Source organism: Oncorhynchus nerka, linkage group LG27 (genome assembly GCF_034236695.1).
Source record: "Oncorhynchus nerka isolate Pitt River linkage group LG27, Oner_Uvic_2.0, whole genome shotgun sequence".
Taxonomy (NCBI): domain Eukaryota; kingdom Metazoa; phylum Chordata; class Actinopteri; order Salmoniformes; family Salmonidae; genus Oncorhynchus; species Oncorhynchus nerka.
The window spans coordinates 92,737,013-92,764,412 of NC_088422.1; the positions used below are offsets into that span (position 1 = coordinate 92,737,013).

The 27,400-nt window shown below is 44.9% G+C and overlaps 1 protein-coding gene across 1 annotated transcript in view; it reads right to left on the reverse strand.

The window, feature by feature from the left end:
• Positions 1 to 27,400, reverse strand: part of LOC115124005 (A disintegrin and metalloproteinase with thrombospondin motifs 7) — a 185,129-nt gene that overhangs the window by 2,912 nt on the left and 154,817 nt on the right.

Genomic DNA, 27,400 nt, shown 5'->3' on the forward strand with positions numbered 1-27,400 from the left:
TCAGGTCAGGGCACTGGGACGTCTGAATTCAACAGAGATGTGCACCATGGGGACAACAACTTAAAGGAATCTGAAAGGCACAGCTTTACAGCAATACAAAAGCACAGACACTATCAACACTCATTAGATACAGTATGTCAGAGTCACATTACATGTGTGGCGAGAATGTAATTGTGATTGTGAAATAACCAAAATGCAAGCATGGTTTTCTCATATAGGGAAAGCTGAGAGGGACTTAACAGCATGACAACAACTTGCTACAGCCACAAATACCACTAGCGAAGCAGCACATGGTTCACATTACATGGATGTCATAAGAGTATGATGGAATGACACAACGAAACATGTCTTCATGATAACGGGATTGCTTCGTTATAATGTGATTTGCTCAAGGCACAATATTATAATGACATTTCACAAGTTACATAATGAGAAACATCATCACCGTCGCAGCCAAATCAGCTATTGTGCATTTTACAAGGTGATGAGGAGTTTTCCTAATCTTTCATCACTAATGGTCTCAGACCTCCTTTGAGAAGTTAACCAGTCATCCAAGGTCACTTAAACAAGGTATAGCTAGTATGAGACGCTAACGATGCCAAATCACTATAATCTGTATGCATGATGTAATTAAGACAAATCCTATGCTAAAATATACATGTAAAGCATATAGGGGCCTGATCTGAGACAGAGAGAAAGGGGACATTAAAGTCTGTTGAGGCCTCAGGCCTGGAATGTACCAGATCTTAGTGATAGTAGTGAGTGTTGCTGACGATGTCCATTTGGACCGAAAAATATAGATCCTTTCAACAAAAACACACAAATGAAAGACACTTATGAGACATTAAAAGTGATGAAGAACAATATAGTTATGCGGTATACGTCCACATTCATCTGTGCTTTGGAAGGGAGATCAACCCTGTATGATTTTAACTTAGTAGAGTATATCTTCAGATCAAATCATACCTCGCTGTCAATCGGAAATTTAGACAAATACTGTATAATTAAAACATTTCAAATAATTCCCCTGAGAAATCCCAGATAAAAAAAATATCACGTGGGGTTTAATAACCAAATAATATCCCCATCGGGTGCAAAATGATAAGGCTTGTGACTGTAGATAACCTTCTGTAATGGATGAAAACGGTTTTCAGAGCCTGCAGATGTATTATGGGAATGATAGATTGAAGCCACGGTTGCCGAGGGAAAATGAGGGCAGGAGTTCTTTAGAATATTTATCCTCTCGCAGCACCATTAAAGCACATCAGTGAATATGAAATGGAAAAAAGAATACATTATTCAATTAATAAAACATTACCAGAGGATTATTGAAAAGGAACAGAAATAAAAACAATAATGAGCTACACTGTGCTCTCAGGCGGTCCTGAAGAGGCTCTCTTTTCCAGTCTACAGTAAGATTTATCTTTCATTTTTTTCAACTGATAATGCAAAGCCAGATCTTAGTGATTAGAATCACAATGAAAATTGAAGACAGTTGTTGTGGATTAGTTACTTGAAATAGCAATATATTACATATGACATACTTTACAATATTACTTTGAATGGAAAGTAAAGCGTTATATTACTAGTGACTAGTATAAATGTATCAGATTACATAACACGCTACCTTTGTAACATTATCGCCAACAAGGATATGTCCTTAGAAGTAGAGACGAGGATGTTGAGTTATTGGGAGATTGTGCCTGATCGATCGCCTCTTGCATTAAAAAGAGAAATGTAATTGAAAAATGAATAGTAAGCGATGGAGTTGTCTTCTTGAGTGCTACATGAATATTGTGATGAATCTGTAACCAATTCGGTTTAAATTGCCAACTAAAAACAGGGCCAGCAATGATGGGAAAGTGCAATGGAATGAATCTATCGTAAGCTATTATATACAGTTACGAACTCTTCACAGGACCATTCTGTAACAAAGTCAAGTTGAGATGGTCTTGAGCTCTACTCTACACAAAGAGAGATCTCAGAGGTACTAAATCTCAGCAGTTTTTCAGAGTGTTCACCATAGTCTGTTAAGACCAAACTCTCAGCATCTGTATTAGAAATGACTTCATTGTTCCACCTTTATCATCCCACTGCAGGGGAGTGGAGGGAAGGATTTAACTGAAGCCTTCCTCTTCCTCTTCTGTTCTCTGCCTCATTCTTAGGACTGCCTGAGAACCAGGAGCTGAGAGGAAGGTGAGTCTCGGTAGGCTAGCGTAGCAACAGAGGAAGGTGAGTCTGGATGAGTTAGAGTAGCGACTGGGAGGAAGGTGAGTCTGGATGAGCTAGCGTAGCAACAGAGGAAGGTGAGTCTGGATGAGTTAGAGTAGCGACTGGGAGGAAGGTGAGTCTGGATGAGTTAGAGTAGCGACTGGGAGGAAGGTGAGTCTGGATGAGCTAGAGTAGTGACTGGGATGAAGGTGAGTCTGGATGAGTTGCTGCAGGTGCTGAATAAAAACAAGACATAATCCTGTGAATAAAAGCAGACAGGATACGCACATACACAAACAGTCACCGAGAAGCAAAGCTTTATTTTTAACCATGACTCACCTTTGTCAGCAGCAATTGGCGTGGAGGTATCCTGCCTACAGTGTGCTTTAAGTGTGCACAAAGCTTCCTTCTCCAGTCAAATTCTAATATTGCTGTAAAGCTAGGTAGCAAGACGCCCCAGAGAGCTGGGTTGTTATCATATTAAACCCAGGAAGAGCATTAGAAATTGAAATAAATATGCCTTTCTTGGCACAGACCATTTGCTGAAACTATTCTAGGAACTGGAGTCATTTGTAATGCTGAGATTCCAACATCACTGCCATCCTGAGTTGACTCCTTGCTTAAATCATAGAGTCCAGGGTAATATTTTGTACATTTCACCAAATATCTCACAACAAGCAAATCTCATTGCAGACTAATTAGCTAGAGGAGCCATGTTTTTTTCCCTCACTGGACAGCTGGTAAGTACGTTTCAAGTTTGGAAATCTAACCCACCAGAGCCCAACAGCAAGAACATTCAGGAGAAAATATACAAAACATATACAAACAATAACCAGCAATGAAGTGGTGGTATACGAACATATCAGTGTCTCATGAATATGAATCATGGTAGATGAGCCATCTTAAATGGGGAATTCTAGGTGAATGTCAAGGTCAAGATAGTAGTCAAGGGGGAGATAGTGGCTGTAGTAGTTAGTATATTCTGTTCCCATGTGGTTTCATCAGCCAGCTTCACAATACACAGTGATAGGAATAAAGAAAACGCAGTATATTGTGAAGTGAGATCGACTGAAGCATGTGGGACAGAATATGCCGGCTGCAGGCTTTCTATCTATCTACTCTGACACACATCCAAGACATACAATATACAGTACATTATTCCATTTTAAAATGATGAATATCTAACAAATCACAAAAACATACAAAGAGCATCTTCCTCTAATAAAACAGTATACAGCCAATCTTAAGCTAATAAACAGCGAGATGAACTCCGGTTGTTCACACTTGTACAAGTTAGGAACAAGAACATTATTGTGTCAAATGTTCCAACTAAGACGGCACCACACAACTCTTCCACATACAGTAATCCTCCTACTGTACTTCATCATTGAACAGACATGGGCGCACGCAAAGTACTTAACAATCCGCCTCAGTGTTTTTCGCCCCTACTGTAGCTGGGGGCTGGAAGACAAGCCATGGCTTGAGAGCATTCAGTCAAGTCCACTACCCTCCTGTCTTAACCAGCTCCACCACAGAGGGTTCAGTCAAGTCCACTACCCTCCTGTCTTAACCAGCTCCACCACAGAGGGTTCAGTCAAGTCCACTACCCTCCTGTCTTAACCAGCTCCACCACAGAGGGTTCAGTCAAGTCCACTACCCTCCTGTCTTAACCAGCTCCACCACAGAGGGTTCAGTCGAGTCCACTACCCTCCTGTCTTAACCAGCTCCACCACAGAGGGTTCAGTCGAGTCCACTACCCTCCTGTGTTAACCAGCTCCACCACAGAGGGTTCAGTCAAGTCCACTACCCTCCTGTCTTAACCAGCTCCACCACAGAGGGTTCAGTCGAGTCCACTACCCTCCTGTCTTAACCAGCTCCCCCACAGAGCATTCAGTCAAGTCCACTACCCTCCTGTCTTAACCAACTCCACCAGAGGGTTCAGTCAAGTCCACTACCCTCCTGTCTTAACCAGCTCCACCACAGAGGGTTCAGTCGAGTCCACTACCCTCCTGTCTTAACCAGCTCCACCACAGAGGGTTCAGTCAAGTTCTCTACCCTCCTGTCTTAACCAGCTCCACCACAGAGGGTTCAGTCGAGTCCACTACCCTCCTGTCTTAACCAACTCCACCACAGAGGGTTCAGTCAAGTTCTCTACCCTCCTGTCTTAACCAGCTCCACCACAGAGGGTTCAGTCGAGTCCACTACCCTCCTGTCTTAACCAACTCCACCACAGAGGGTTCAGTCAAGTTCTCTACCCTCCTGTCTTAACCAGCTCCACCACAGAGGGTTCAGTCGAGTCCACTACCCTCCTGTCTTAACCAACTCCACCACAGAGGGTTCAGTCAAGTCCACTACCCTCCTGTCTTAACCAGCTCCACCACAGAGGGTTCAGTCGAGTCCACTACCCTCCTGTCTTAACCAACTCCACCACAGAGGGTTCAGTCAAGTTCTCTACCCTCCTGTCTTAACCAGCTCCACCACAGAGGGTTCAGTTGAGTCCACTACCCTCCTGTCTTAACCAACTCCACCACAGAGGGTTCAGTCAAGTTCTCTACCCTCCTGTCTTAACCAGCTCCACCACAGAGGGTTCAGTCGAGTCCACTACCCTCCTGTCTTAACCAACTCCACCACAGAGGGTTCAGTCAAGTTCTCTACCCTCCTGTCTTAACCAGCTCCACCACAGAGGGTTCAGTCGAGTCCACTACCCTCCTGTCTTAACCAACTCCACCACAGAGGGTTCAGTCGAGTCCACTACCCCCCTGTCTTAACCAGCTCCACCACAGAGGGTTCAGTCAAGTCCACTACCCTCCTGTCTTAACCAGCTCCACCACAGAGGGTTCAGTCAAGTCCACTACCCTCCTGTGTTAACCAACTCCACCACAGAGGGTTCAGTCGAGTCCACTACCCTCCTGTCTTAACCAGCTCCACCACAGAGGGTTCAGTCAAATCCACTACCCTCCTGTCTTAACCAGCTCCACCAGAGGGTTCAGTCAAGTCCACTACCCTCCTGTCTTAACAGGCAGCTCCACCACAGAGGGTTCAGTCAAGTCCACTACCCTCCTGTCTTAACCAGCTCCACCACAGAGAAACCAATTAATCTCTCAGTCCTCAGAAGCTTCTGTCAGCGCAACATAATTTCCATATGCTGCCCCAGATCATAGAGCGCCCTAACATCACAGGGGTCAGAGGTCACAGCTGAAATGCTATCCCACACTGTTTCCTGCACCCCTCCCCCTCACCACCTCCCCTTCTCATGGTATGATCCACTCCCCCACTAACCGTCCAACCCCTCCCACATGGAACAACATGACAGTACACAGAGAGAGGGGGGAGAGAGGCACATCCTGTAGGCCTGCTTGATGTGGACTTCCTCTGGCTTTCCACTCTCAAACTGTACTGGAAGCAGCAGTATCCATGGACTATTATAGCACCGGGGGGAAATTTGAAGCAACTGGAACCTCTTGTTCACAGACCTCGTACTCTCGTCCCACGCCACTGTACTGTACCGTTTCCTCTTCACAGTGACTGAATATAACCCAGGGTTTATTAGACGTACTACTGGGGCATGACTCCGGGAGAGACGGGATGACCTCATTCACATTGGAAATGCAGGCCAGTAGACCAGGGAGAGGTTGGACCTGGCAAGAGGATCACAACGCATTGGTTTAAAGCTACATCAACAACAGTGTTCATTTCGTCAACAACAACCATGATGAAAAATACTCAACAACCTACTTTTCCTGACTAAAACTAGGACGATAACGAGACGAAATGCCCTGGAAAAAACACAATAACTATTACAAATTCATTTTAGTAGATGAAAATGTAACGAGATGAGAATTCCACATGAAAGTAATGGACATTTAATTTGATATGAAATGTGCACATGATGGAAGTTACAGGAAGCCTAATGTCACGCCCTGACCTTAGAGATCCTTTATGTTCTCTATGTTTGGTTAGGTCAGGGTGTGACTCGGGTGGGAATGTCTATGTTCTCTATTGCTTTGTTTTTGGCCGCGTGTGGTTCCCAATCAGAGGCAGCTGTCTATCGTTGTCTCTGATTGGGGATCACATATAAGTTGTCATTTTCCTTTTGGGTTTTGTGGGATCTTGTTTTCTGTTTAGTGTCTATCAATTCCAACTTTAAATGTCAAACTTTCTACCGAACCTGTCTGTGTGTGCTCAGGGGAAAAGCGCTTTGGAGAGGGAGCTGTGGGGTTTGGAACTCCTAGCCGGCCTGTCGGTCTGTCTGGATCAATGAGTCTCTCCTTGGACAGGGGCTTCCCCAGAGTACCCCTCATTACTGACTTGTGGAAGCTGCCCAGCGCTGTCAACTTTCACACAGAGAGAGAGACAGAGAGAGAGGGTGGGGGGGTTGACAGAGAGAGAGAAATTAGAGCGAAATAAGAGAAGAGGTGTGACAATTAGATGAGAAGAAGAAAAAGTGAGATTGGGATACACACCACTACTCACTGAGTTCACTGAGACTGAAGGCTTTGCACTAAGTCACAGCCCACTGCACACATCAGGCTGCAAAGAAATTCCATCTTCCCCCTTGCCTGGCAGCCTCCCCTCACTGTCCATAGTAATAGACCAGGCCTGGCAGCCTCCCCTCACTGTCCATAGTAATAGACCAGGCCTGGCAGCCTCCCCTCACTGTCCATAGTAATAGACCAGGCCTGGCAGCCTCCCCTCACTGTCCATAGTAATAAACCAGGCCTGGCAGCCTCCCCTCACTGTCCATAGTAATAAACCAGGCCTGGCAGCCTCTCACTGTCCATAGTAATAAACCAGGCCTGGCAGCCTCCCCTCACTGTCCATAGTAATAAACCAGGCCTGGCAGCCTCCCCTCACTGTCCATAGTAATAAACCAGGCCTGGCAGCCTCCCCTCACTGTCCATAGTAATAAACCAGGCCTGGCAGCCTCCCCTCACTGTCCATAGTAATAAACCAGGATAGGCAGCCTCTCCTCACTGTCCATAGTAATAAACCAGGCCTGGCAGCCTCCCCTCACTGTCCATAGTAATAAACTAGGCCTGGAGGCCGCCCCTCACTGCCCATAGTAATAAACCAGGCCTGGCAGCCTCCCCTCACTGTCCATAGTAATAAACCAGGCCTGGCAGCCTCCCCTCACTGTCCATAGTAATAAACCAGACCTGGCAGCCTCCCCTCACTGTACATAGTAATAAACCAGGCCTGGCAGCCTCCCCTCACGGTCCATAGTAATAAACCAGGCCTGGTAGCCTCCCCTCACTGTCCATAATAATAAACCAGGCCTGGCAGCCTCCCCTCACTGTCCATAGTAATAAACCAGGATAGGCAGCCTCTCCTCACTGTCCATAGTAATAAACCAGGCCTGGAGGCCTCCCCTCACTGTCCATAGTAATAAACCAGGCCTGGAGGCCTCCCCTCACTGTCCATAGTAATAAACCAGGCCTGGCAGCCTCCCCTCACTGTCCATAGTAATAAACCAGGCCTGGCAGCCTCCCCTCACTGTCCATAGTAATAAACCAGGCCTGGCAGCCTCTCCTCACTGTCCATAGTAATAAACCCGGTAGTGAAATAGGAGACCCTTTTTAATTTTAATTGAACCTTTATTTAAAAACAGGCAAGTCAGTTAATTAAGAACAAATTCTTATTTACACTGGTGGCCTACCGGGGAGCAGTGAGTTAACTGCCTTGTGCAGGGGCAGAACGCCAGATTTATACCTTATCAGCTCAGGGATTCGATCCATCAACCCTTCGGTTACTGCCCCAATGCTCTAACCACTAGGCAGCCTGCCGCCCCATGCACACATCCAATAGTCAGGTGACAGAAACATTAAGGGACAGAGATGAGGAATCGAGGAGTGTACAAACAGAGTTAACAATGAAACAGTACAAAGCATAATAGAGGGATCCCTGAAGCATAAGAGAGAGAAGCCTGAAGCATTAGGGTTGAAAGCCTGAAGCATTAGGGTTGAAAGCCTGAAGCATTAGGGTTGGAAGCCTGAAGCATTAGGGTTGAAAGCCTGAAGCATTAGGGTTGAAAGCCTGAAGCATTAGGGTTGGAAGCCTGAAGTATTAGGGAGAGAAGCCTGAAGCATTAGGGTTGAAAGCCTGAAGCATTAGTGTTGAAAGCCTGAAGCATTAGGGTTGGAAGCCTGAATTATTAGGGAGAGAAGCCTGAAGCATTAGGGAGGGAAGCCTATTATTATTTGACCATGTTTCTTCCTAGGTTTTGGCCTTTCTAGGGAGTTTTTCCTAGCCACCGTGCTTCTACACCTGCATTGATTGCTGTTTGGGGTTTTAGGCTGAGTTTCTGTACAGCACTTTGTGATATCAGCTGATGTACGAAGGGCTATATAAATAAATTGGATTTGATTTTCTGAAGCATAATGGAGGGAAGCCTGAAGCATAAGGGAGGGAAGCCTGAAGCATAAGGGAGGGAAGCCTGAAGCATCATGGAGGGAAGCCTGAAGCATCATGGAGGGAAGCCTGAAGCATAATGAGGGAAGCTTGACGCATAATGAGGGAAGCCTGAATCATAATGAGGGAAGCCTGGCGCATAATGGCGGGAAGCCTGGCGCATAATGGAGGGAAGCCTGATGCACAAGGGCGGGAAGCCTGAAGCATAATGGAGGGAAGCCTGAAGCATAATGGATGGAAGCCTGATGCATTAGGGTGGGAAGCTTGATGCATAATGGAGGGAAGCCTGATGCATAATGGAGGGAAGCCTGAAGCATAATGGATGGAAGCCTGAAGCATAATGGATGGAAGCCTGAAGCACCAATTTGTAAGTCGCTCTGGATAAGAGCGTCTGCTAAATGACTTAAATGTAAATGTAAATGCATAATGAGGGAAGCCTGAAGCATAATGGATGGAAGACTGAAGCATAATGAGGGAAGCCTGAAGCATAATGGATGGAAGCTTGAAGCATAATGGATGTGGAAGCCTGAAGCATAATTTAGTTTAGTTTAGTTTAGTTTGTTTTATTTTTACAGGGACAGTGCACATTAATCAACGTTTCAGTAAAAGTGACGGTTTTAGCCAGCCGGCTAATTTTCAACCGCAGTCCCTGGGCAGGTTATTAAAAACAATTACAATATAGACAATAGCACCATAGAACAAGCAAGACATAGCAACATAGGACAAGCAAGACATAGCATACAGACAGAGCAACATAGAACAAAAAGCAGCAAGACAAAATTCATAAAAGCAACAAAGTGTTTCCACACCTCACAAGCTACAGACAACAGACAACATGGAAAGCGGCAACACACAGCTAGGGACCATGTTCACAAATCTGATTGACCTTTAGCCAGGTCTTCAAGCATTTTGTGAAAGTGTGATATGTGGTGCAGTTATGTGTGTCTGATGGCAGTGTATTCCAGACATGGGAAGCTCTCACAGAGAATGCAGATTTACTAAAGGTGCTTTTCCTTAGGGGAACTATACAGTCACCTCTCATGGCAGACCTTGTGGATCTGCTGCCATATGTCTGGGTTTTCTGTTTAACAAAAATATTGAGTGGAGGGGAGCCAGGCCATTAAGGATCTTGAATACAAGACATGCGTCGGTGTATTGCACAAGATTTTCCCAACTCAAGAGCTCATGCTTTCTAAGGATGTGACAATGATGATGGCTATTGGGCTTCCTGTCAAGCACTTTGAGAGCCTGTTTGTAGACAGACTGAATAGGTTTTAATGTTGTACAGCAAGCTTGGGCCCAACTAGTCAAGCAGTATGTTAAGTGGGGAGTATCATAGATTTGAAGTACAGTTTTGCTACCTCTGTAGTCAAACAATTTCGTATAAATCGGAAATTAGCTAGATTGAATTTAGTTATTTGAATTACCTTTTTCACATGCTTTTTAAAAGAGAGGTTGGAATCAAGTATGATGCCAAGGTACTTAAAATCGGATACCACCTGGAGCTTCTCCCCTGACACATAGACATCTGGCTCAGTAGCATCTGTTGCCCTCTTTGTGAAGAACATGCAAACAGTTTTTTTCACATTGAGATGCAAACACGAGTCACTGAGCCACTTTGTAACCTGGACCATTACAGTAGTGAGTTCTTGTGCAGCTTGTTGTTTGCTCTTTGCATGCACATATATCACTGTATCATCTGCATACATTTGAACTTCAGACCTAGTACAGACAGAAGGCAGATCATTAATGTACAGGCTGAACAGGAGGGGCCCTGAAGCATAATGAGGGAAGCCTGAAGCATTAGGAAGGGAAGCCTGAAGCATAATGAGGGAAGCCTGAAGCATTAGGAAGGGAAGCCTGAAGCATAATGAGGGAAGCCTGAAGCATAATGGATGGAAGCTTGAAGCATAATGGATGGAAGCCTGAAGCATAATGAGGGAAGCCTGAAGCATGATGAGGGAAGCCTGAAGCATAATGGATGGAAGCCTGAAGCATAATGAGGGAAGCCTGAAGCATAATGGATGGAAGCTTGAAGCATAATGGATGGAAGCCTGAAGCATAATGAGGGAAGCCTGAAGCATAATGAGGGAAGCCTGAAGCATTAGGAAGGGAAGCCTGACGCATAATGAGGGAAGCCTGAAGCATACACTGATTTCCCTGTTGCTGTAAGTGGATTATAGACGAGAAATTTAACTGTTTATCACATGCTGGCTCATGCTTTACCTCTGTCTTCTTCACTATGTAGCGCACACACACACACGCACACACACACACACACGCACACACACACACACACACACACCATACCATACCATACCATACCATACCATACCATACCATACCACACTTCCTGTTTGAAGCATGAGAGGGAAGTTTGACGGAAATGGCCTTTTAAATTGTATTTTTTAAATTTTATTCTTAGCCCCCTATTGACTAGTCCTTCTGTCTGCTTATATGATTCACATGGTAGAGAGGGGGCAACAGCAGAATGAATTACTTTCCACCAGAGAAGCTCCATTAATGTCCCCTACCACGTGTATCAGACAGGTGGACACGTGTGATAACACAGACCTGCTCAGTGCCAATCCAACCAGGTTGATACATGTTTTTCTATAAGCTTTTGTCTGTCTTATTAGCCTTTTCTCCTGGGTGTTCCAGGCAGAGAAACCACATGAATTCTCTCTTATGAACTATTTCATCCAAGGTCCTGTAATAGAATGTGAAGAACTGAGGCTTTGTGTGGACTGGTCCAATTTGAGGGAAGAAACACTGATGGGGTCTTTCATCTGGCTCTCTACAGGGCTAATGGAAGAACAATGCACAGTGTATTCACTGCACCAGCAGCACTACCATAGAAGACACCTGATGTTCACTCAAACTGTTATTGAGTCAGTGAGAGGCCATGTTGTGAGCATATGAACATACTGCTCTACTTTTGTTCATGGTGTGGAGCACTTCAGTGGAGGACAGAGCTTTTACAAATGTTACATAAAACGGTCACCACACCAGTATTCTTTAGTATTCTTCAAATCAGGTTGCTATTGTTATTAGATGTGTTATAGTGCTGCTTATGTAGCATTAACAAACCATAATGAGATTCATGCGCCCACCAGTATCCCCCAGTTAGTCAGTACCAGTACCCCCCAGTTAGTCAGTACCAGTATCCCCCAGTCCGTCAGTACCAGTACCTCCCAGTTAGTCAGTACCAGTATCCCCCAGTCCGTCAGTACCAGTACCTCCCAGTCCGTCAGTACCAGTATCCCCCAGTTAGTCAGTACCAGTACCCCCCAGTCCGTCAGTACCAGTATCCCCCAGTTAGTCAGTACCAGTATCCCCCAGTTAGTCAGTACCAGTATCCCCCAGTTAGTCAGTACCAGTATCCCCCAGTCCGTCAGTACCAGTATCCCCCAGTTAGTCAGTACCAGTATCCCCCAGTTAGTCAGTACCAGTATCCCCCAGTCAGTCAGTACCAGTACCCCCAGTCAGTCAGTACCAGTACCCCCAGTTAGTCAGTACCAGTATCCCCCAGTTAGTCAGTACCAGTACCTCCCAGTCCGTCAGTACCAGTACCTCCCAGTCCGTCAGTACCAGTACCCCCAGTCAGTCAGTACCAGTACCTCCCAGTCAGTCAGTACCAGTACCCCCAGTCAGTCAGTACCAGTACCTCCCAGTTAGTCAGTACCAGTACCCCCAGTCAGTCAGTACCAGTACCTCCCAGTTAGTCAGTACCAGTACCCCCAGTCAGTCAGTACCAGTACCCCCAGTCAGTCAGTACCAGTACCCCCAGTCAGTCAGTACCAGTACCCCCAGTCAGTCAGTACCAGTACCCCCAGTCCGTCAGTACCAGTACCCCCAGTCAGTCAGTACCAGTACCTCCCAGTTAGTCAGTACCAGTATCCCCCAGTTAGTCAGTACCAGTATCCCCCAGTCCGTCAGTACCAGTACCTCCCAGTCCGTCAGTACCAGTACCTCCCAGTCCGTCAGTACCAGTACCCCCAGTTAGTCAGTACCAGTATCCCCCAGTCCGTCAGTACCAGTATCCCCCAGTCCGTCAGTACCAGTACCTCCCAGTCCGTCAGTACCAGTATCCCCCAGTCCGTCAGTACCAGTACCTCCCAGTCCGTCAGTACCAGTACCCCCCAGTCAGTCAGTACTAGTACCTCCCAGTCCGTCAGTACCAGTACCCCCCAGTCAGTCAGCACCAGTACCTCCCAGTCCGTCAGTACCAGTACCCCCCAGTCAGTCAGTACCAGTACCTCCCAGTCAGTCAGTACCAGTACCCCCCAGTCAGTCAGTACCAGTACCCCCCAGTCCGTCAGTACCAGTACCTCCCAGTCAGTCAGCACCAGCACCCCCAGTCAGTCAGCACCAGTACCCCCCAGTCCGTCAGTACCAGTACCTCCCAGTCAGTCAGTACCAGTATCCCCCAGTCAGTCTGAAGACTGGCATGCCAGGCAGTCACATGGACATACTCTGGGGATTGTACGTTTCTGCTTCTGGGTAAGAAAGGTATGGGAGAGACCCTGGACTGGTTCTCTCCCATAAGACCTTGATGGCGTGACACACCTGACACTTTGTAAAGCCCAGGTACACACACTTCCCTCTGGGGGGATAGCCATGACACTCACATGCATGAACACATAGACACACACACTCACATGCATGAACACACAGAGACACACACACTCACATGCATGAACACAGACACACACACTCACATGCATGAACACACAGACACACACACACTCACATGCATGAACACATAGACACACACACTCACATGCATGAACACATAGACACACACACTCACATGCATGAACACAGACACACACACTCACATGCATGAACACAGACACACACACTCACATGCATGAACACACATGAATGAACGTACGCATGCATGAACACATAGACACACACACTCACATACATGAACACACAGACACACACACTCACATGCAAGAACACATAGACACACACACTCACATGCATGAACACATAGACACACACACTCACATGCATGAACACAGACACACACACTCACATGCATGAACACACATGAATGAACGTACGCATGCATGAACACATAGACACACACACTCACATACATGAACACACATGAATGAACGTAGGCACGCACGCTAGAGGTCTTCACGGGTCCAAAGTTAGACCCGTTCCGAAATGGACCTGCGGCTTTCACACCCGGACCGAATATATGTTTTAGAAATATAGAGACCTGTTCCGAACGGACCCAAGGACAACTGGACCCGTTTCATATAGACCAGATAGTATCAGGTCATATAGACCTGAGAGTATCAGTACCCGATCCCATCCGAATCAAATCAAAGTTTATTTGTCACGTGCGCCGAATACAACAGGTATTTACAGTGAAATGCTACTTAAAGGCTCTAACCAATTGAGCAAAAAAAAGGTATGTGTGTGTGTGTGTGTGTGTAGGTAAGTAAAGAAATAAAACAACAGTAAAAAGACATTTGAAACTAACAGTAGCAAGGCTATATACAGACACCGGTTAGTCAGGCTCATTAAGGTAATATGTACATGTAGGTACCGTAAAAGTGACTATGCATATATGATGAACAGAGAGTAGCAGCAGCAGCGTAAAAGAGGGCTTGGGGAGGGGGTTGGCACACAATGCAAATAGTCCGGGTAACCATTTGGTTACCTGTTCAGGAGTCTTATGGCTTTGGGGTAAAAACTGTTGAGAAGCCTTTTTGTCCTAGACTTGGCACTCCGATACAGCTTGCCATGCAGTAGTAGAGAGAACAGTCTATGACAGGTGGCTGGTGTCTTTGACAATTTTTACGCCCTTCCTCTGACACCGCCTGGTGTAGAGGTCCTGGATGGCAGGCAGGTTTGCCCCAGTGATGTGCTGGGCCGTACAAACCTACCCTCTGAATTGCCTTGCGGTCAGAGGCCGAGCAATTTCCGTACCAGGCAGTGATGAAACCGGTGAGGATGCTCTCGATGGTGCAGCTGCAGAACCTTTTGAGGATCTCAGGACCCATGCCAAATCTTTTTAGTTTCCTGAGGGGGAATAGGTTTTGTCGTGCCCTCTTCACGACTGTCTTGGTGTGTTTGGACCATTCTAGTTTGTTGTTGATGTGGACACCAAGGAACTTGAAGCTCTCACCCTGCTCCACTACAGCCCGTTGATGAGAATGGGGGTATGATCGTCCCTCCTTTTCCTGTAGTCCACAATCATCTCCTTAGTCTTGGTTACGTTGAGGGATAGGTTGTTATTCTGGCACAACCCAGCCAGGTCTCTGTCCTCCTCCCTATAGGCTGTCTCGTCGTTGTCGGTGATCAGGCCTACCACTGTTGTGTCGTCTGCAAACTTAATGATGGTGTTGGAGTCGTGCTTGGCTATGCAGTTGTGGGTGAACAGGGAGTACAGGAGGGGACTGAGAACATGAGCAAATCAAATCAAATCAAATGTATTTGTCACATACACATGGTTAGCAGATGTTAATGTGAGTGTAGCGAAATGCTTGTGCTTCCAGTGGCTCGGGTGGTTGTTGTCCTTGATGATCTTTATGGCCTTCCTGTAACATCGGGTGGTGTAGGTGTCCTGGAGGGCAGGTAGTTTGCCCCCGGTGATGCGTTGTGCAGACCTCACTACCCTCTGGAGAGCCTTACGGTTGTGGGCGGAGCAGTTGCCGTACCAGGCGGTGATACAGCCCGCCAGGATGCTCTCGATTGTGCATCTGTAGAAGTTTGTGAGTGCTTTTGGTGACAAGCCGAATTTCTTCAGCCTCCTGAGGTTGAAGAGGCGCTGCTGCGCCTTCTTCACGATGCTGTCTGTGTGAGTGGACCAATTCAGTTTGTCTGTGATGTGTATGCCGAGGAACTTAAAACGTACTACCCTCTCCACTACTGTTCCATCGATGTGGATAGGGGGGTGTTCCCTCTGCTGTTTCCTGAAGTCCACAATCATCTCCTTAGTTTTGTTGACGTTGAGTGTGAGGTTATTTTCCTGACACCACACTCCGAGGGCCCTCACATCCTCCCTGTAGGCCGTCTCGTCGTTGTTGGTAATCAAGCCTACCACTGTTGTGTCGTCCGCAAACTTGATGATTGAGTTGGAGGCGTGCGTGGCCACGCAGTCGTGGGTGAACAGGGAGTACAGGAGAGGGCTCAGAACGCACCCTTGTGGGGCCCCAGTGTTGAGGATCCGCGGGGTGGAGATGTTGTTGCCTACCCTCACCATCTGGGGGTTGGCCCGTCAGGAAGTCCAGTACCCAGTTGCACAGGGCGGGGTCGAGACCCAGGGTCTCGAGCTTGATGACGAGCTTGGAGGGTACTATGGTGTTGAATGTCGAGCTGTAGTCGATTAACAGCATTCTCACATAGGTATTCCTCTTGTCCAGATGGGTTAGGGCAGTGTGCAGTGTGGTTGAGATTGCATCGTCTGTGGACCTATTTGGGCGGTAAGCAAATTGGAGTGGGTCTAGGGTGTCAGGTAGGGTGGAGGTGATATGGTCCTTGACTAGTCTCTCGAAGCACTTCATGATGACGGAAGTGAGTGCTACGAGGCGGTAGTCGTTTAGCTCAGTTACCTTAGCTTTCTTGGGAACAGGAACAATGGTGGCCCTCTTGAAGCATGTGGGAACAGCAGACTGGTATAGGGATTGATTGAATATGTCCGTAAACACACCGGCCAGCTGGTCTGCGCATGCTCTGAGGGCGCGGCTGGGGATGCCGTCTGGGCCTGCAGCCTTGCGAGCGTTAACACGTTTAAATGTCTTACTCACCTCGGCTGCAGTGAAGGAGAGTCTGCATGTTTTCGTTGCAGGCCGTGTCAGTGGCACTGTATTGTCCTCAAAGCGGGCAAAAACGTTATTTAGTCTGCCTGGGAGCAAGACATCCTGGTCCGTGACTGGGCTGGTTTTCTTCTTGTAGTCCGTGATTGACTGTAGACCCTGCCACATACCTCTTGTGTCTGAGCCGTTGAATTGAGATTCTACTTTGTCTCTATACTGACGCTTAGCTTGTTTGATAGCCTTGCGGAGGGAATAGCTGCACTGTTTGTATTCGGTCATGTTACCAGTCACCTTGCCCTGATTAAAAGCAGTGGTTCGCGCTTTCAGTTTCACGCGAATGCTGCCATCAATCCACGGTTTCTGGTTAGGGAATGTTTTAATCGTTGCTATGGGAACGACATCTTCAACGCACGTTCTAATGAACTCGCACACCGAATCAGCGTATTCGTCAATGTTGTTATCTGACGCAATACGAAACATATCCCAGTCCACGTGATGGAAGCAGTCTTGGAGTGTGGAGTCAGCTTGGTCGGACCAGCGTTGGACAGACCTCAGCGTGGGAGCTTCTTGTTTTAGTTTCGGTCTGTAGGCAGGGATCAACAAAATGGAGTCGTGGTCAGCTTTTCCGAAAGGAGGGTGGGGCAGGGCCTTATATGCGTCGCGGAAGTTAGAGTAACAATGATCCAAGGTTTTTCCAGCCCTGGTTGCGCAATCGATATGCTGATACAATTTAGGGAGTCTTGTTTTCAGATTAGCCTTGTTAAAATCCCCAGCTACAATGAATGCAGCCTCAGGATGTATGGATTCCAGTTTGCAAAGAGTCAAATAAAGTTCGTTCAGAGCCATCGATGTGTCTGCTTGGGGGGGAATATATACGGCTGTGATTATAATCGAAGAGAATTCTCTTGGTAGATAATGCGGTCGACATTTGATTGTGAGGAATTCTAAATCAGGTGAACAGAAGGATTTGAGTTCCTGTATGTTTCTTTGATCACACCACGTCTCGTTAGCCATAAGGCATATGCCCCCGCCCCTCTTCTTACCAGAAAGATGTTTGTTTCTGTCGGCGCAATGCGTGGGGAAACCCGCTGGCTGCACCGCCTCCGATAGCGTCTCTCCAGTGAGCCATGTTTCCGTGAAGCAAAGAACGTTACAGTCTCTGATGTCCCTCTGGAATGCTACCCTTGCTCGGATTTCATCAACCTTGTTGTCAAGAGACTGGACATTGGCGAGAAGAATGCTAGGGAGTGGTGCACGATGTGCCCATCTCCGGAGTCTGACCAGAAGACCGCCTCGTTTCCCTCTTTTACGGAGTCGTTTTTTTGGGTCGCCGGCTGGGATCCATTCCGTTGTCCTGGTTGAAAGGCAGAACACAGGATCCGCGTCGCGAAAATCATATTCTTGGTCGTACTGATGGTGAGTTGACGCTGATCTTATATTCAGTAGTTCTTCTCGACTGTATGTAACGAAACCTAAGATGACCTGGGGTACTAATGTAAGAAATAACACGTAAAAAAACAAAAAACTGCATAGTTTCCTAGGAACGCGAAGTGAGGCGGCCATCTCTGTCGGCGCCGGAAGTAGAACACGGGACCCCGTGTTGAGGATCAGAGTGGCGGATGTGTTGTTACCTACCCTCACTACCTGGGGGCGGCCCGTCAGGAAGTCCAGGATCCAGTTGCAGAGGGAGGTGTTTAGTCCTAGGTTCCTTGGCTTAGTGATGAGCTTTGAGGGTACTATGGTGTTGAACGCTGAGCTGTAGTCAATGAATAGCATTCTCACATAGGTGTTCCTTATGTCCAGGTGGGAAAGCGCAGTGTGGAGTGCAATAGAGATTGCATCATCTGTGGATCTGTTTGGGCGGTATGCAAATTGGAGTGGGTCTAGGGTTTCTGGGATAAGGGTGTTGATGTGAGCCATTACTAGCCTTTCAAAGCACTTCATGGATGTGAGTGCTACGGGTCTGTAGTCATTTAGGCAGGTTGCCTTTGTGTTCTTGGTCACAGGGACTATGGTGGCCTGCTTGAAACATGTTGGTATTACAGACTCAATCAGGGACATGTTGAAAATGTCAGTGAAGACACCTGCCAGTTGGTCAGCACATGCCTCGGAGCACACATCCTGGTAATCCGTCTGGCCCCGCAGCCTTGTGTATGTTGACCTGTTTAAAGGGCTTACTCACATCGGCTGTGGAGAGTGTGATCACACAGTCGTCCGAAACAGCTGATGCTCTCATGCATGCCTCAGTGTTGCTTGCCTCGAAGCGAGCATATAAGTGATTTAGCTCACTAGTAGGCTCGTGTCACTGGGCAGCTCGCGGCTGTGCTTCCATTTGTAGTCTGTAATAGTTTGCAAGCCCTGCCACATCCGACGAGCGTCTGAGCCGGTGTAGTATGATTCATTCTTAGCCCTGGGCATAGCGGGATTTCTTGTAAGCTTCCAGGTTAGAGTCCCGCCCCTTGCGAGGAAAAAGGGTAGGCTTGCAAGCCGAAGAACACCATCCCAACCATGAAGCATGGGGTGGCAGCATCATGTTGTGGGGGTGCTTTTGCTGCAGGAGGGACTGGTGCACTTCACAAAATAGGCGGCATCATGAGGAATGAAAATTATGTGGATTGTGGAAGGCTACCCGAAACGTTTGACCCAAGTTAAACAATTTAAAGGCAATGCTACCAAATACTAATTAAGTGTATGTAAACTTCTGACCCACTGGGAATGTGATGAAAGAAATAAAAGCTGAAATAAATAATTCTCTCTACTATTATTCTGACATTTCACATTCTTATAATAAAGTGGTGACCTAAAACAGGGGATTTTTACTAGGATTAAATGTCAGGAATTGTGAAAAGCTGAGTTTAAATGTATTTGGCTAAGGTGTATGTAAACTTCAGACTTCAACTGTAACTCTTTGTGTTGTTGTTTGTTTAGTGTTTTCCAATTTTCCCAGAAGTGGCTAGTCTATGGATTCTTCAATTACATTGAGCTGATTTCTGATGTGCTGTTCCTTCTTTTTCTGTAGTGTATTTCTGTATTGTTTTAGTGATTCACCATAAAGAAGATGTAGGCTCAGGTTTTCTGGGTCTCCGTGTTTTTGGTTGGATAGGTTACTCAATTCCTTTCTTAGGTTTTTGCATTCTTCATCAAACCATTTGTCATTGTTGTTCATTGTCTGTTAGAAATGTTTAGATTTGATAGGGAAGCTAAGAGGTCAAATATATGGTTTAGGTTTTCTACTGCCAAGTTTACAACTTCACTATTACAGTGAAACATTTTGTCCAGGAAGTTGTCTAAAAGGGATTGAATATGTTGTTGCCTAATTGTTTTTTGGTAGGTTTCCAAACTGCATTCCTTCCATCTATAGCATTTCTTAATGTTACTCAGTTCCTTTGGCTTTGATGCCTCATGATTGAGTATTGCTCTGTTCAAGTAGACTGTGATTTTGCTGTGATGTGATAAGGGTGTCAGTGGACTGACAGAATACTCTGAGACTCTGGGTTGAGGTCAGTGATAAAGTAAAAAGGGCACTGCGTTCATCCACCTCTGGCCTGCTCGCCTCCCTACCACTGAGGAAGTACAGTTCCCGCGCAGCCCAGTCAAAACTGTTCGCTGCTCTGGCCCCCCAATGGTGGAACAAACTCCCTCACGACGCCAGGACAGCGGAGTCAATCACCACCTTCCGGAGACACCTGAAACCCCACCTCTTTCAGGAATACCTAGGATAGGATAAAGTAATCCTTCTCACCCCCCCCCTTAAAAGATTTAGATGCACTATTGTAAAGTGGCTGTTCCACTGGATGTCTTAAGGTGAACGCACCAATTTGTAAGTCGCTCTGGATAAGAGCGTCTGCTAAATGACTTAAATGTAAATGTAAATGTAAAGTAGTCTACAGTACTACTGCCAAGAGATGAGCTATAGGTCTACCTACCGTAGGAGTCCCCTCGAAGCCTACCGATGACTATGTACATACCCAGTGTGCGACAGAGCTGCAGGAGTTGTGACCCGTTTTTGTTGGTTATGTTGTCATAGTTGTGCCTAGGGGGGCATATGGGGGAGGGAATGCTGTCACCTCCAGGTAGGTGTTTGTCCCCGTGTGCTGAGGATGTCAGATTCTTGTCCAGTTCTGGCATTTAGGTCGCCACAGACTAGTACATGTCCCCGAGCCTGGAAATGATTGATTTCCCCCTCCAGGATGGAGAAGCTGTCTTCATTAAAGTATGGGGATTATAGTGGGGTGATATAGGTAGCACACAGGAGGACATTTTTCTCTGCTGAGATAATTTCCTTTTTTAATTTCTACCCAAATGTAAAATGTTCCTGTTTTGATGAATTTAATAGAGTGAGTTAGGTCCTCTTGCTCTCTCTCGCTCTCTCTCCCTTTCCCAAGGTTGCTGTTGACGCATATCCCCCGGTAGTTATTGGGGTCAAATAAAACACTATATTATAAGTATTCAGCACAACATAACAATGTGGTTTTGAATTGTTAGCTACAAAGTTTATGCTGCAAGCTTAATAAACAGTGATTTACAACTGTCCTCAACCAGTGTTGTTTCCATGATGTCATCTGGACAAGGACAAGTCATACCAAGGTCAAATCCTCCACGAGATGGACCACACAGAGACTTTAAAAAGACAAAATGGCCACCATTCTCAACACACATTATGACATACCTCAGTGATTTGAAGAAACACCTCTCTGGGTAGTTGTGAATGTCAGCAGTTAAGACAGGATCTGCGCCACTACCCCTCTCAGAGACGGGATTACAGAGATTATGGTTTTATGCCACAGATCATTATTTGGGGATAGAAGCATTTGAAATGCCACGGCAATATTTCAACAAGAACATTTCACCATTCACCATCCTAAAGTCAGACAAACAGAAATAATAAAATATCTGCAAACACAAAAATAGAAGCTTCGTACTAGCCAACCAATTGTCTTCACAGGGCATGTGAGTACCAACCTCACAGACAGCACAAATGAGCAAAAAGAAAACGTAGCCTTGTTTTTTGAAGGGAAAACTTTTGCATGCCAAAATGTTATTGAAATAAATCTGCAAAAGCAGGCCTCGTTGATTGATCACTAAAATATAATTGTGCTGCAAGACTGCTCAACGGAGCACACAAGCCCAAATACCACAGACACTGCAAATGAGCCAAAATAACTGGTCTCTGAATAACATTACATTTAGAGTAATGTTTTTTTTCCGGGTTGATAACAGAGGTGCCTATGTCACAATCAGTCCTCAGCCGAAGAATAATGAGACATTCTTATGCAATTAAACTGACACACAGTGGGCCATTATCAACACCCATATAATGGAATTACATGCACAGCCAAGAGCCAAGAGATGTTGTGGACTTGGCCATGAGTCAGAACCTTCCTCTGTTTCAACAGAACTGGAGCTCCAGGCCCAAACCCATGTGGGTCATGGACCTCAAGGCTTCCATTAAAGACAGAGGCATGACAGCCATCATGATCATTTCCCTTATTCACTCTCTGCTTTCACTTATCAAACGCCAACCATTCCAAAACATCTCATTCTTATTCTTGTGATAAACCATCCCAACCAGCCCAAACAAAAAGGCTTTTATGGTGGCAAACTGTGGTCTGGTACTCCACAGGCTTTGTGAAATAGCAATAGACATTCCACACCATTAGGGGAATGGTTAGAGGAGAAGTCTCTACAATGCTGATGCTGTTATCTTTTATAGCTTAGCAACCTCTTTCAGAAGCTTCAAATCAAAACATCGCAAGCACGATGTTGACAACTTTACTAAATATAGTGGATTACCACAAGGCCTGAACTGTGATGTTAATACAAAACAGAATATAAGTTTGCATACTGTACTTTCTATGTAACGGCGTGGGCTTGTTCTGAATACGTGTTGAAATCAAATAATTAGCCATAGCGACTTGAGCAACTCATTTTTTTGGGGGACTGGTAAACTGCGGTGCGTATTTTTTGCATAGAAGGGTCTGAACAATGTGGTCGACATGTGAGTTCAAATGTGGTTGACTCCTGGACTTCCCAGTCTGCTATATTCTTCCTTTTATATCCCTCCAAGGCAGACGGTGCAACGTCTGGTATATTTAACAAGGAACAATGTCTTTAAAAAGGTTCCTACCGTAGTAGACAACATAAATCTCCCATTACCTGTGGTTGAACTGTCTATACAGCAGCCTATTCAACAGATGGCTCTAGGATTACGCTTCCAATCTGTTAGCCTTAGGATACAAACAAGTCAATACCAGCCAAACCCACCAGCTGTAGCAATAAAGCACCAGTCTGGTTGATGGATGGGTAAGAAGTCAGTCTGCCTTGCTATCCTCTTCAGTATCTCTCTCTGTGACACTTTATACAGCCAGGGTGTTCAGTAAAAACGGATCATATAACTTTTCCTACCTTGGTCATAACATTCTTGATCTTAAAATATTTTGAATAACCCCACAGCACCCGTCCCCCTCACAATTTTTTTTTTTTTTGAACTAACGCTCTGGATAAGAACATAAGCTAAATGACATAAGCTAAATGACTCAAATGTAAATGTTTTTAGTTAGAAAATGCTAAGGATAGCGGTTGGTGACAGTGGCTACGTATACAAAACAAATGTGTGGGTTAATGTCTCTCTTTGTCCATACTGCTTTTAGGGTAAGGAAACAAATACGCCATTTTGTAATGAAATGTGGATGAACTATCGCTTTAACTTAACACATCTGGTACTTGACCAGTTTTTAAAAGCAACATTTGTGTGGCAGTGGTTTCCAAAATGGCCACCATTAACCACAGTCTTGGCACTGGACCTGCTCTGAGTGGATGGATTCTTCTCTCTCTCACTACCTTATGAATCAAACTCAAGGGCAAGTCCCAAAACCCAGACACTCCTTTTTGTCTTGTGGTTTCTCCTTGACAATAAAATGCAGAAGTGATGACATTCCATATAAAGCTATCAAATCCTTTCAGGATAGGTTAAGGGCTGTGTTATTCCCACTAAGATTTAGTATTAAGGTTCCTCGCTTAATTACTGCACATAAATATTCTGAATCGCTACTGCACTGTCTCGTAAAATCAATTTCAACACGTACCAGTCTTCAAAGAACCTTAGGGATTATAAACTGTAGTTTGATGCATGTAAAATATGTATTCTGGATGAGAAGCCCATCTCAAAAGATTTTCACCTCTACCGTCAATTTCAACAGTGACAGGCATTGGAAGATTGGTTTACACAGAATGGTAAAAGGTTAGACGAGGTAACAACTGTCAATCAAATGCAAGACGTTGTGATATCAAGGTATCATTTCAGGATGGCACCTGACAGCAGCGGAGAGCTCAGATATGTTTGAATCAGGAAGGGAACTATTATGTATTATTATCCTATTACCCACTGGGCAAAAACTGGTTGAATAAACATTTTCACGTCATTTAAATTAAAAATTAAAAAATGTGTTGACTTTGAATAAACTTGGAAAACGATTTGGATTTGTAAAAAAATCATCAATGTAAGAGACCTTAATCCAATAATGTGGTGACGTTGTTCGGTTGTTTTCACGTTGAATTCATGGTAGTTGACAACTCAACCAAATGTAAATCAAATCTAGTTGTTGAAATGATTGATGTGTGTGCCCAGTGCGTATCTCCTTAAAACTTGTTATGGCTGCAATCCCGCTAATGGGATCGACAACTACCAGTGAAAATAGAGGGCGCCAAATTCAAACCACAGAAATCTCATAATTACAATTCCGAAAACATACGTGTTTTATATAATTTTAAAGGTAATCTTGTTGTTAATCCCACCAAAGTGTCCGATTTCAAATATGCTTTTCAGCAAAAGCACTACAAACGATTATGTTAGGTCTCCACCAAACCACAATAAGCACAGCCATTTTCCAGTGAAATATAGCATTCACAAAAAGCAGAAATAGAGATTAATTTTATCACTAACCTTGAATTATCTTTATCAGATGACACTCATAGGACTTCATGTTACACAATACATGCATGTTTTGTTTGATAAAGCTCATATTTATATAAAAAAATCTGAGTTTACATTGGCGTATTAGATTCACTAGTTCCAAAAACATCAAGTGATTTTGCACAGCCACATCGTTTCAACAGAAATACTCATCATAAATGTAGATGATAATACAAGTTATACACATGGAATTATAGATATACCTCTCCTTAATGCAACCGCTGTGTCAGATTTCAAAAAAAGTTTACGGAAAAAGCAACCCATGCAATAATCTGAGACGGAGTTCAGAACAGTAGCCAAATTAGCCGCCATATTGGAGTCATTAGAAACCAGAAAATACATGATAAATGTTTCCTTACCTTTGATGAACTTCATCAGAGTGCAGTCCTAGGAATCCCAGGTCCACAATAAATTATTATTTATGTCCAATTAGCTACTTTGGTTAGCGCGTTTGGTAAACAATTCCAAAGTCACAAAGCACGTCCAGTATAACGTGACGAAATGTCCAAAAGTTCCATAACAGTCAGTAGAAACATGTCAAACGATGTACTGAATCAATCTTTAGAATGTTGTTTACATATATCTTGAATAACATTCCAACCGGAGATTTAGAATGACTTCAGATGACCGGTGGAACGCAGGTCCTTCCCCTGTGAACGTGCATGGTGAAAGCATGGTCAACTCGTGGCAGTGGTGACTATTTCCTGTCTCATTCGACCCCCCTTCACATTAGAGTCATCAGACAAAGTTCTATTGACTGTAGACATCTAGTGGAAGGCGTAGGAAGTGAAAACTCATCCATATCTCCCTGTAATTTCAATGAGAGCTTGGTTGAAAATCTGCCACCCCCAGAAGAAAAAAAACGTGTGGTGGAATTTCTCAGGTTTTTACCTGCAATATGAGTTCTGTTATACTCACAGACATAATTCAAACAGTTTTAGAAACTTCAGAGTGTTTTCTATCCAATACTAATAATAATATGCATATATTAGCAACTGAGACTGAGGAGCTGGCCGTTTACACCTTTTCATCCAAGCTACTCAATACTGCCCCTGCAGCCATAAAAAGTTAAACAACTTTCCATGAGTCTAAATGTACCTCGTGAGCACCCAAACTGGTCTCAGAAAACACCATTCTAACACAAAAAAAACATGTCCTTAGAAGATAGTGTTTGGGGAGATATTTCTGGGAGACCTAAAATGGACACAGCACCCAACAGTGTAAATCCTATTTTAATTAGCAAACACTGCCAAGGCAATTTTCTATGGGTTTTTTAAATGACCGTTCAGTTAGTCCGTTTCAAGGGTGGCCAAGGTAATTATGCACCACAAGACAAAGGTCCCTGTGTGATTGGAGTGAGATGGACGTGACTGGAAAGGTAGAAATAAGGCTAACGTTCATTTAGAAAGTCAAATGAGTCGATGATAATGTCAGTCTTTAAAGTTGTAATATGTGTTTCCGGGTGATAGAGGGAGAGATAAGCTGGGCCAATAATGAATGCCACTTTATGTGCAGCTCTAGACCAGCGGTTTTCAACCGGGTGTCACGGCACACTGGTGTGCCTTGAGGAACTCTCAGGTGTGCCACGAAACCTTTCCTAATCTTCATTATTTCTTGAAACACTCACTTCTGTGAGCCTGTGAGAACCATTAGCACAGGGATAAGGTTTAATTGTAGCACAGCCAACAACAAACAGAGCATGGCTTTGGGTCTATGTTTGCAGCTTTACAATGCAGAAAAACACTTGTCTGTAGTCCAAACGGTTTAAAACTAAATATAGATTTTACCAGATCTAAAAAAAAATATTTCTAGCAGGGATTTGCGGAACGCTCTTAAAGGGGTACACACAAATGAATCATGACTAAGGAACTATGAAAATAGTTCAAATAAACCCTATTTAATCTATAAAAACATCTGTCACAGAAAATAGATGATTTTCAATATGGATCAGATGAGATGGAGGTCATTACCACAAAAACAATTCTTCAGCGCATCAAGGTGTGTCACCGTTCAGAAAAGGTTGGGAACCACTGTTCTAGGTACATCTGTAGCAGAGGTGGTTCGGTGAACTCTAAATGCGTGATTAGACTTGTGTTAGCTTTCCAAGCTAATGCTTTAGCTCAGTGGGCTAACAGTCTTGTAGTGTAAAAAACTTGTGTCAGCCCTAAAAACTGATGGACTATTAATTAACATTTGGCCATTTTATTTCACTATATGTTTTAAATGTATATTATAACATATTTTGTGTTGCATTAGCATGATACATACTAAAGGTCAATCTTTAACACAGTTAGGTTCTCTCTTTGCTTTACACACGACAGAGAAGAGCCAGCCACCTTTCTCACAAGGATCACATTTTCCACTGAGTAATCTTGTGTGTGTGGTGTTTGGTGGGGAGCAGGTGGCACACTTCAATTAGGGTGAGAGAAAGCCAGTGACCCATGGGAGAGAGGCTGAAGTGGAAGGAGGAACAGGAGGGTCAGAGAACTGTTCAATCCCTGCTGGAGGCTGTTTATAGCATTCAGACTGACCCTCCACTAAACCCCAGGGATTCACACATGAACACACACACGTTGACACGAACATGTACACACGCAAGTCAACCAAGTTAGCACACCTTCCACCTTCCTCTTCCTCCTTTCCATGTACTGTATAAGGTATATATACTGTAACATGCTTCTTGTGATAGCATGGCTAGAGTATGTTTCTTGGAGAGGTCTCTCTCTCTCTCTTTCTCGAAAATCAATAATTGATATTGTCAGATAAACTGCTACAAGCTGTTAGGATGAGAATAACATAAACAATACAGAAACCACAGTGGCTTGACATTAGAGGTGTATATCACAGAACAGGATCGATGAAAGAGTCCTGCGTGGCTCAGTTGGTAGAGCATGGCAATTGCAACTCCAGGGTTGTGGGTTTGATTCCCACAGGGGACCAGTACAAACATGTATGCATTAACTTCTGTAAGATGCCAGATGTAGTTTGCCATCCAACGTTTTGAAGTTATATCAGACATGGCTGT